The sequence below is a fragment of the Salmo salar genome, chromosome ssa05, assembly GCF_905237065.1.
Source record: "Salmo salar chromosome ssa05, Ssal_v3.1, whole genome shotgun sequence".
Taxonomy (NCBI): domain Eukaryota; kingdom Metazoa; phylum Chordata; class Actinopteri; order Salmoniformes; family Salmonidae; genus Salmo; species Salmo salar.
This window is the reverse complement of record NC_059446.1, coordinates 58706893-58715202: the sequence shown is the minus strand read 5'-3', so window position 1 is coordinate 58715202 and position 8310 is coordinate 58706893.

Here is an 8310-nt window from a genome sequence, read left to right as displayed (position 1 = left end):
AACCTAGGCCTGGATCATGGGATGTTAATAGTAGTATATGTAACAGCCATTCGTTAGTGAACATCGAAGGTAAGCTATATGCCTAACTCAAATACAAATTCACATTTTCTAACTCCGGCCTGAAATGTCAGACGTTGCTAACAACATTTAAGCCTAACAACTTTGACAATACCAACAATGTATGTTTTCTCGCAACAGATCTGTGAGTAGATTTTTTTTCCCCAGACGTGTTATAACATGCAGAAGGAAAGACTCCCTACATGTCCCCAACCGTGTGCGCCGAAAAGTTAGCTTTCGTAAGGCCAATAAATTATGGCAAATGGAAATGCCATTAACCCGCTATAACTATTCTGACGTGAACTCATTCACACAATTTTAACCTGTGCCATTTAGAAGGCATATTCTACTTAGCTTTCATGCTGTTTGAACACTTGTACCAGAACAGACCGAACAGCGTGTGGCATGAAGGCTTGGCGCTTTCAGAAATGCAAAGCTCCACACATTTTGCTTTTATGATTTTTACTTTTTCAATAATGAGGATAACTAATCTTTAAAATATATGATTACAATGTCACTAGCCAACCTATTGCCGGTGCAGGTTGGTTTGAAAGCCATGCGTAAAACCAAATATTCAGTAGGCCTAAAGTATAAACGGAATACAGCCTGGGTTATTCACATTCACAGAAATAAGCTGTGCGAACGGAAAAACGTCATTAACGTTTTAGTGATTTCCCCAAAGGAAAAAAGCGCGAAGAGGACGGGACCCCACTTAGCTTTTAGCCAGGTTGAGTGCAGTGCTTCAAGTGCCCCGGGCGAAAAAGTTGGCCTCGCGCTCAGCATAATTGTTGTCACATGTAACCTTACCTGTCTTCCAATTAGCCCCTTGACTCGCTATTAGAGCATTCCATTGGCTATAGGCTAGTGACCAAGGGCAATTTTTGGTCTGGGGGCCTAATAATTAGGGTGTAATTCTAATCATTGAAGGCTTATGAGGAAGGCTGGAGGAGTTATCAAGTAAATGTAATTGAGCAAAGCAACATTTAATGAGGTTCAACCAATTTTTTTTATTTTTAAATGCATATTATATGTACTCCTCCATTCTTCAACATAAGTAGATGGACCAATACTAGTTGTATATTATGTTTTCATTGACTTAAGTGAACTGTTGAAATGTGGAACTAGTGAAATTGGATCAGTTTCCATTGCAGATTAATTAGAAGGCATAAAAACGATCCATGAAATTCTAATTGTATTTATTTGTCACATGGTTCGTATACAATAGGTGTATACTAACAGTAAAATGCTTACTATGAGTCAATTTCTATAAATGCAGAGTTAAAGATAAAGATAGAAAATAAAACATAGAAATACTGACAGGAGGAATAAATTACACAGTAAATAACGAATACCAATGAGTAAAAATAACATGGCTATATACAAGGAGTACCAGTACCGAGTGGATGTGTAGTGGTACGAGGTAATTGAGGTAGCTATGGACATATAGTTAGGGATAAAGTGACTAAGCAACAGGATATATAATAGACAGTAACAGCAGCGTATGTAGTGAGTGTGAAAGTGTATAGGCTGTGTGTGTGGGGGGGTGGGGGTTATGTGTGTGTGGGTGTATGTAGTGTGCATGTGTGTGTGTATGTGTGTGTTGGTGTGTCATTGTAAGTATGTGTGAGTGTGTGGGTAGAGTCAAGTGGGTGTGCATAGCCAGTTCAAGAGAGCCAGTGCAAAAAAGGGTCAATGCAGGTAAAGATGTGCCACCTATAAAGAGACCTGATTATATGGACGTTGATAATAGCTTATTAAGATGACAATAACATTTTGGATTGTGTTCCTAAACATAAATTAGGGTTATTTTTGTTGTTATTTAGCTGTAACTTGATGATTGAAATTGATATCACAGCTCATACCAACCGAACCCATGTCAAACTAGTTAGTTCTAAATGAATGAACCACTACCTTTGCATGTTTAAGTGATAGACTACCACAACAACTGGCGGTCAGGTTTGGGTTTAAGGGGTAAGAGGGGTTGGGGGGGGGTAAACGTGACCGCATAGGATTGCCTAGCAAATGCAAAGGCAACAGGTTTACTGGGTAATTTATGGAGGCTCTGACAACGCCAGAGGTCCACAGTGCAATGCTTCTTCTGGCTATGCTAAATATGACCCATTTCAGAAAGGTGTCCATAAACTGATCAGGTATGTGAGCTGAGTGTGGGGCGAAAATAGAAGTGGGACCTGAATGAGCTGTTGGACAGGGCCTCGCTAATCCCCTTAGAGAGACAAGAAGTGGTGTTTGGACTCTCTGTGTATGTGATCAAGTCCAACTAGTTACATGGAGTGTAGTTTTCAAGAACTAGGCTAGCACAGAGACCGACATAAATTAAAATCCAAGGAAACGTGCGTTTGTTTGTGAGTGTGTCAAAGTGAATGTGTGAGCATGTTTACTTTTTATAGTGGTCTGAGCCGACAGTTTTTAGGCCTTGCTGTTTCCTTAGGCCGATTGGGGTTGATTAAGAGGTTAACCATGGAGAAGCATGGCGTCTTAAAGGGAGATTTATTTGTTCCTGCGCTGACCCCTTAGGGGTTGCTTCCCTCACCCCAGTGTCCTTAGGATTTATTTAGTTATTTGTTTATATGTTGGAAGGGGTCACTCGTTTCCCCACTCCATTTTCCCCGTTTGTCCATCCCAAGCTCATTCCTCATCCTTTTTTTTGCAGTGGTTATGAAGTTGTTGCCATTTTGCTGAGCAAGCTATGTTATGACATGAATTAAGTCCCTGCTAAGTCTCATGACCTTTACAAAACCAGTAAGACACTCCCTAAAATTTTTATTTTTGTTATCGGTTCAACTTTGACACTTGGATAAATGACTGTGTTTGTTTTACAGCATTCACTGCTTATTTCAATTCAGTACCATCTTATGGTTTTCAGTTTCCTATTTAATTTATTCCTACATTAATTCGTTTTTTACATTTTTAACAAACAAGCTCACTAACTTCCTGTACATTTGTCCAAAGAGGAAGCTATGACATATGATCAAGCTTGTTATAGTTACATAGATAAGGAGTTAATAGTTCTAAAACAATCTATTATAATTAAGTTATTCTAACTACTGATATTAGGACTTGGATAGGAAAAACTACACATAAAAAATTCTAAACACATGGACACTTTCTCCCAAAAGTCTTAAACATTTTCAACCGACTATCTTTTGAACACACACACTTACTCACACCTATTGTGTAGGGTCCTGCCACAGCCTAGAGTCAGTGGGCCTTTTCCAGGGGGGCTATACAGGGAATGCTATGTGCTAGCATGACCTGACATGTCTCTGAAGCTGGAGGGGGTCTCGACCTCTGAACTCAGGCTCCAGAACTAGGAAGATGAAAAAAGGGATTGCGTGGGAGGTTTGCTCCTAAACAAGGGCTTCTGTTTCGACCACTCCAGGAATGTCAGTTCCATAAAAAGATGCCTACTGAGAGAGAGAGAAAGAGAGAGAGAGAGAAAGAGAGAGAAAGAGAGAGGAAAAGAGAGAGAGAGAGAACGAGAGAAAGAAAGAGGTGAAAGTGGAAGATACCGCACTTTGCCCATAGTCCTATATACTTATTCACCAAAAAAAGATACCCTATCACACTTCCACACTATTTATGATACCATCAAATTGTCCACAGTTTAAGAAGTTGCTAGTTCACATTTATATAACAAACAAATAATAAGCAGAACTCTTGTGAAATATGAAGTGCATTTCAAATCTACAGTAGTGTGTTACTGTTTCCTCTATACCGTCTATTGGCTGTGCCACATGAGGACCATGTAAGTGTGTGACTACCTAAATCCATACATAAGACTGTATAAAGAGGCCTTGTGGCAGGCGGCCTTGTGTCCTGGTAGACACAATTATAAATGATCAGGCGTTGAGGCTGTGACCAATGGGCTTAACAAGACAGTGTACTGGGGGCAGAAACAGATACTCTTCCCCCTAGCCTCCTCCACCTTCATAATGTAATGTTTACAACCATTTCTACCCTGAACTGCGGTCATGTGATCGGGCAATAAATGACCCCCTGGCCCCTGCAGAGGGAAGGGAAGCCCTTGTGACTTGCTAGCCTGTGCGCACTAGGCTAGCCGGAACAGTTCTGACGTCGCATGGCTGGGGCCAAGTCAGGAGATAACCTTGTGCGACACTGTTTTCCATTGAAACAACCATGAAGAAGGCAGACATCTGGAGAAGAACACCCAGCACCGCCTAGCAAGGCTCCTAATGCATTCCCAGTGGAACCTCGCTGACACAGGCCTGACAACCGTATGTCTCCTGGAAGCGGCTAGCGTTTTAGCCAAATATCATCTTTGTGCTCTTGTGGTGATAAGAATGCCCAAAACAGGAAATGAGGCAGCATACGAGCACAATGCGGAAAGATTGGGGATCCTGATGTCGTTTTTTTATTATTCATCTCCAATAACTCCTGCATGAGATTAATTATCTTCTTGTGTAAGGAGGTTTGTCTGTGTGGGCGATGATTTAGTCTATTCAATGTAGTCTGTCTAGACGTCATGCTTTTGGACCACATGCTGTTAGATTTACCTCATTAGGCCGTATAGATTATTTCATGATCATGATTCACCAATGGCGATGTCAAGGACCACCCAGACTTCTGACTGATCCCAGACCTGCTCTAGTGTCTGATTGCATCAGATGTCCACCATGTGACATCCTTATGATGGAATCTCTACTAGCCAGGCTACAACCCATGGTCCAATCTCTAGGCACAGAAGACAAGAACCACCAGCAAATGTTTGGAGAAATCCTCTGTTCTCAGTAACAAACATATGGAGAATAATCCTCTGTTCTCAGTAACAAACATATGGAGAATAATCCTCTGTTCTTAGTAACGTAACATTAGGCCAGCAGGCCAGGTCAGTCCAGCCATCTCTGCGTAGTTAACGTGTGCAGGGGTGGAAAAAGGCCAAATTCCCTCCCCACTGTTAAAACCTCAGATGGTGGTCTTTAACACATTCTCCCTCTCCCTCTCTCCCTCTCTCCTCCTCTCCCAATAAATATCTCTGACCAGCAGTTGACCTTTCGCCGTGGCCCCCTCCGTTTCCTCCTCCTCCTCTCCTTCCATTCCCTTCTTCTCTCCCTCTAACCTCCACCACTGAGGCTCCACTGCCGGCCAATAGGAACCAGCAGCTGTGGGGAGGTGGGGAGGGAGGAATGGGGGAGGGGGCAGGTGTGGGGGGAGTTGAGGTCACAAGGGTCATGGCACTGGTAAAGTCATCGCTGGGGCTCCAATGCGGGGCATCACTTCCCCCTTCAAAGGCAGTGTGGTGACGTCCATAGCCCCCCCACCCCCTTTGCCCCCGCTGTTCCTGGGCTCTCAGGGTCGAGACAGCCGAGGGTTAATAAAGTGATACCAGGTGTTGGCCAGAGAGGCTTTTTTCTTCTTCTCTTTTTTGTTTTACTCCGCCACCAAACTGGGGCCCCCCATATTTCACACTGCTGAATCCTGCTGGGGATCAAGCATGAGAGCTAGCTAGTCAGGAGGGGTGGCCACGTATGTCAACATGAAAACACCCCTCAGGTAGCAGTGAGTCACAGAGACATGGTGTGTGTGTGTGTGTGTGTGGACATCCTAAGCAGAGGGGAGGACACATGTCATGTGATGGCAAGCTGAATAGCATCAGAGTTCCTGTAACGAGTGTCGTGTTTGGAGGACCAAGACGCAACAGGGAAGTGTATACTCATCTTCTCTTCTTAATATATATGAAGGAGAAACAAAATAAACACGTATACAATTAACAGAAACGACACTAACAGTTCTGTCATGTGACAAGCACAAAACAGAATACAACTACCCACAATACATTTACATTTTAGTCATTTAGCAGACGCTCTTATCCAGAGCGACTTACTGGCCCCCCCGTGGGAATCGAACCCACAACCCTGGTGTTGCAAACACCATGCTCTACCAACTGAGCCATACAAACACACCCCTAATTATAGGACCTTCAATCAGAGGCAACGATAGACAGCTGCCTCCAACTGAAGGCCCCAACACCAATTAACTAAACATAGAAATACAAATGACTAGACAGAACATAGAAATAAACTAACATAGAACAATAACCAAAACCCTGGACTAATAAATCAAATACCCCTCTCTACATGGACACATACACACAACCACCCTGAACCACATAAAACAAATACCCCCTGCCACGTCCTGACCAAACTAAACACTAACAAATAACACCTTTACAGGATAGAACGTGACAGTTCCAATGGGCCTCTATGACAATATGAGTTAACTGAGCCAACAAAGTGTCTGATTATGTACCACGGAGGAGTATTTTAGCCAAAAAGATCCCAATCCCAAATCCCACCAGTCACTTTCCCGGATCAGTGGATACACAAGCACAGATCAGAGGTTTATAGGGTGGTATACTGGTATACGGGTATACTGCAGATAGCCTAGTGGTTAGATCGTTGGGCCAGTAACCAAAATATTGCTCGTTCGAATCCCCGAGCTGACAAGGTAAAATTCTGTTGTTCTGCTCCTGAACAAGGCAGTTAGCCCGCTGTTCCTAGGCCGTCATTGTTATATAAGAATTTGTTCTTAACTGACTTGCCTAGTTAAATAAAGGTTAAATTTAAAAAAATAAGTTGTGTGGTGTGGCTTGAGCCCAGGAACAGTAGAAAAGAGGACCCCCTGAAAAGCTGTGAAGATCAAACCCAGTGAAAGGGAATCATTGTGGCCAGAGCAAATCGCCTCTGACAACGAGTGAAGAGCAACAGAGGGAAGCCGCTAGCGGCTGCAGCCGCGATGGTAACTAAGAGAGTCCTCGGCTTGTGTGTGTATGTGTGTAAAGCTGAAATTACAGTATATACAGCTGACAACCACCAGATTTGGTTCCAACACCCTCAGAACCAACTCATTGTGAGTATGCCTCAACCCCATGGCCCAACCAGCAATTCATATCAGTTCGATGTGGTCCTGGTGGCGTGTGAAAAAAAGGGTCAGGGCCCGGGGTCTGTTTCATCAGTCTTGTTGTGTTTATAGGCTGCAACAAATGTACCTGTCACAGCAGGAAAAGAGTTACCAGCTGAATAGATCATATATGCATTGTTTTCACTGTGCTCCATCCATATTGAGATGTGCTGTTTTTCCCCACGTGGGACCAACGCCATGCTTTGGGAACACCCCCACGCTCTGTAGTGATTGGCTCGTGATTTGCTAATGTCATAGGATGTTGAACTGACGAGACCGGACGAGACGATCAGATTCTCCTGGAGAATTTCTACCTACGCACTCCAGACATTTTCCCAACATGCTCCGAATTTCATTCACATAAAAGTGACAGTACTTTACTCTTCCAAGTCGCCCAGGTCTAAATTGACCCCATGGGCTCTGAAAGACAGCCTCAAGCGTACACACACAGGTTCCATGGCCGTACCCCCATCCCGTTTAATGAGGGGCACCTAATTAACACTAATTAACGTCAATGACAGGCAAGGGGCCATTAGTCAAGCTAATCCGTAGTTTACATTTTCCCCTCTCTTGGAACCCTGCTGGCGAATTCTCACCCCAATCACAGAAAGGACACATTGTTAAGAAGCTCAGCTGGCATCAAAGCTACGGCCCCCTCAACAAGTTGCCCCATTAGGACCTGAGAGAGAGAGCTGGGCCTGATCCGAACACACCACTCACACAGCCCTGGGACTGGAAGGGGTGGTTGGGTGTGAGGTGGGGGTTGTGCCCCCCGGCCCCCCGAGTTTAGACCCTCGCCCGATCCATCAATGACTCGTTTGCTCTCTTTCATGATCCCTGGTCGTGTAAAAAATGTTGAGCGTGAAAGTGGGTAGTAAGGGATCTGAAACTGTAAACAGGCCTCAGTGTATGAGCTCTGTTGGGACGGGATGGGAGCCTGAGAGTGAAGGGAAGTGTGTGTGGCTGAGGGGCGAGGGGTGGGAGAGTCTCTGGTTTTGGAAGGGGGAACAGGGGGTGGTGGGAGTAGGTTCTGACCTTTGTGTGTTTCTCTGTGTGATAGCACTGTTCTCTGGGCCAGGGTTGTGCAGTGGAATCTGTGAATGGGACAGTGAGTGGAGCATTTGTTCACTGTTAATTTGTAATAAAGCCGACACTTCTATTGGCAACCACACAAAACCCTGAAACCGCATGATCTGCAACACACATTTTGTGCATTAATCAAAAGGGATAATTAAAGTAACTGTCCAGGGTTTCCAGATTTCTATGAAATATGACCTATAATTAATTACAATATGAGTAAAATAGTTTTTTTGA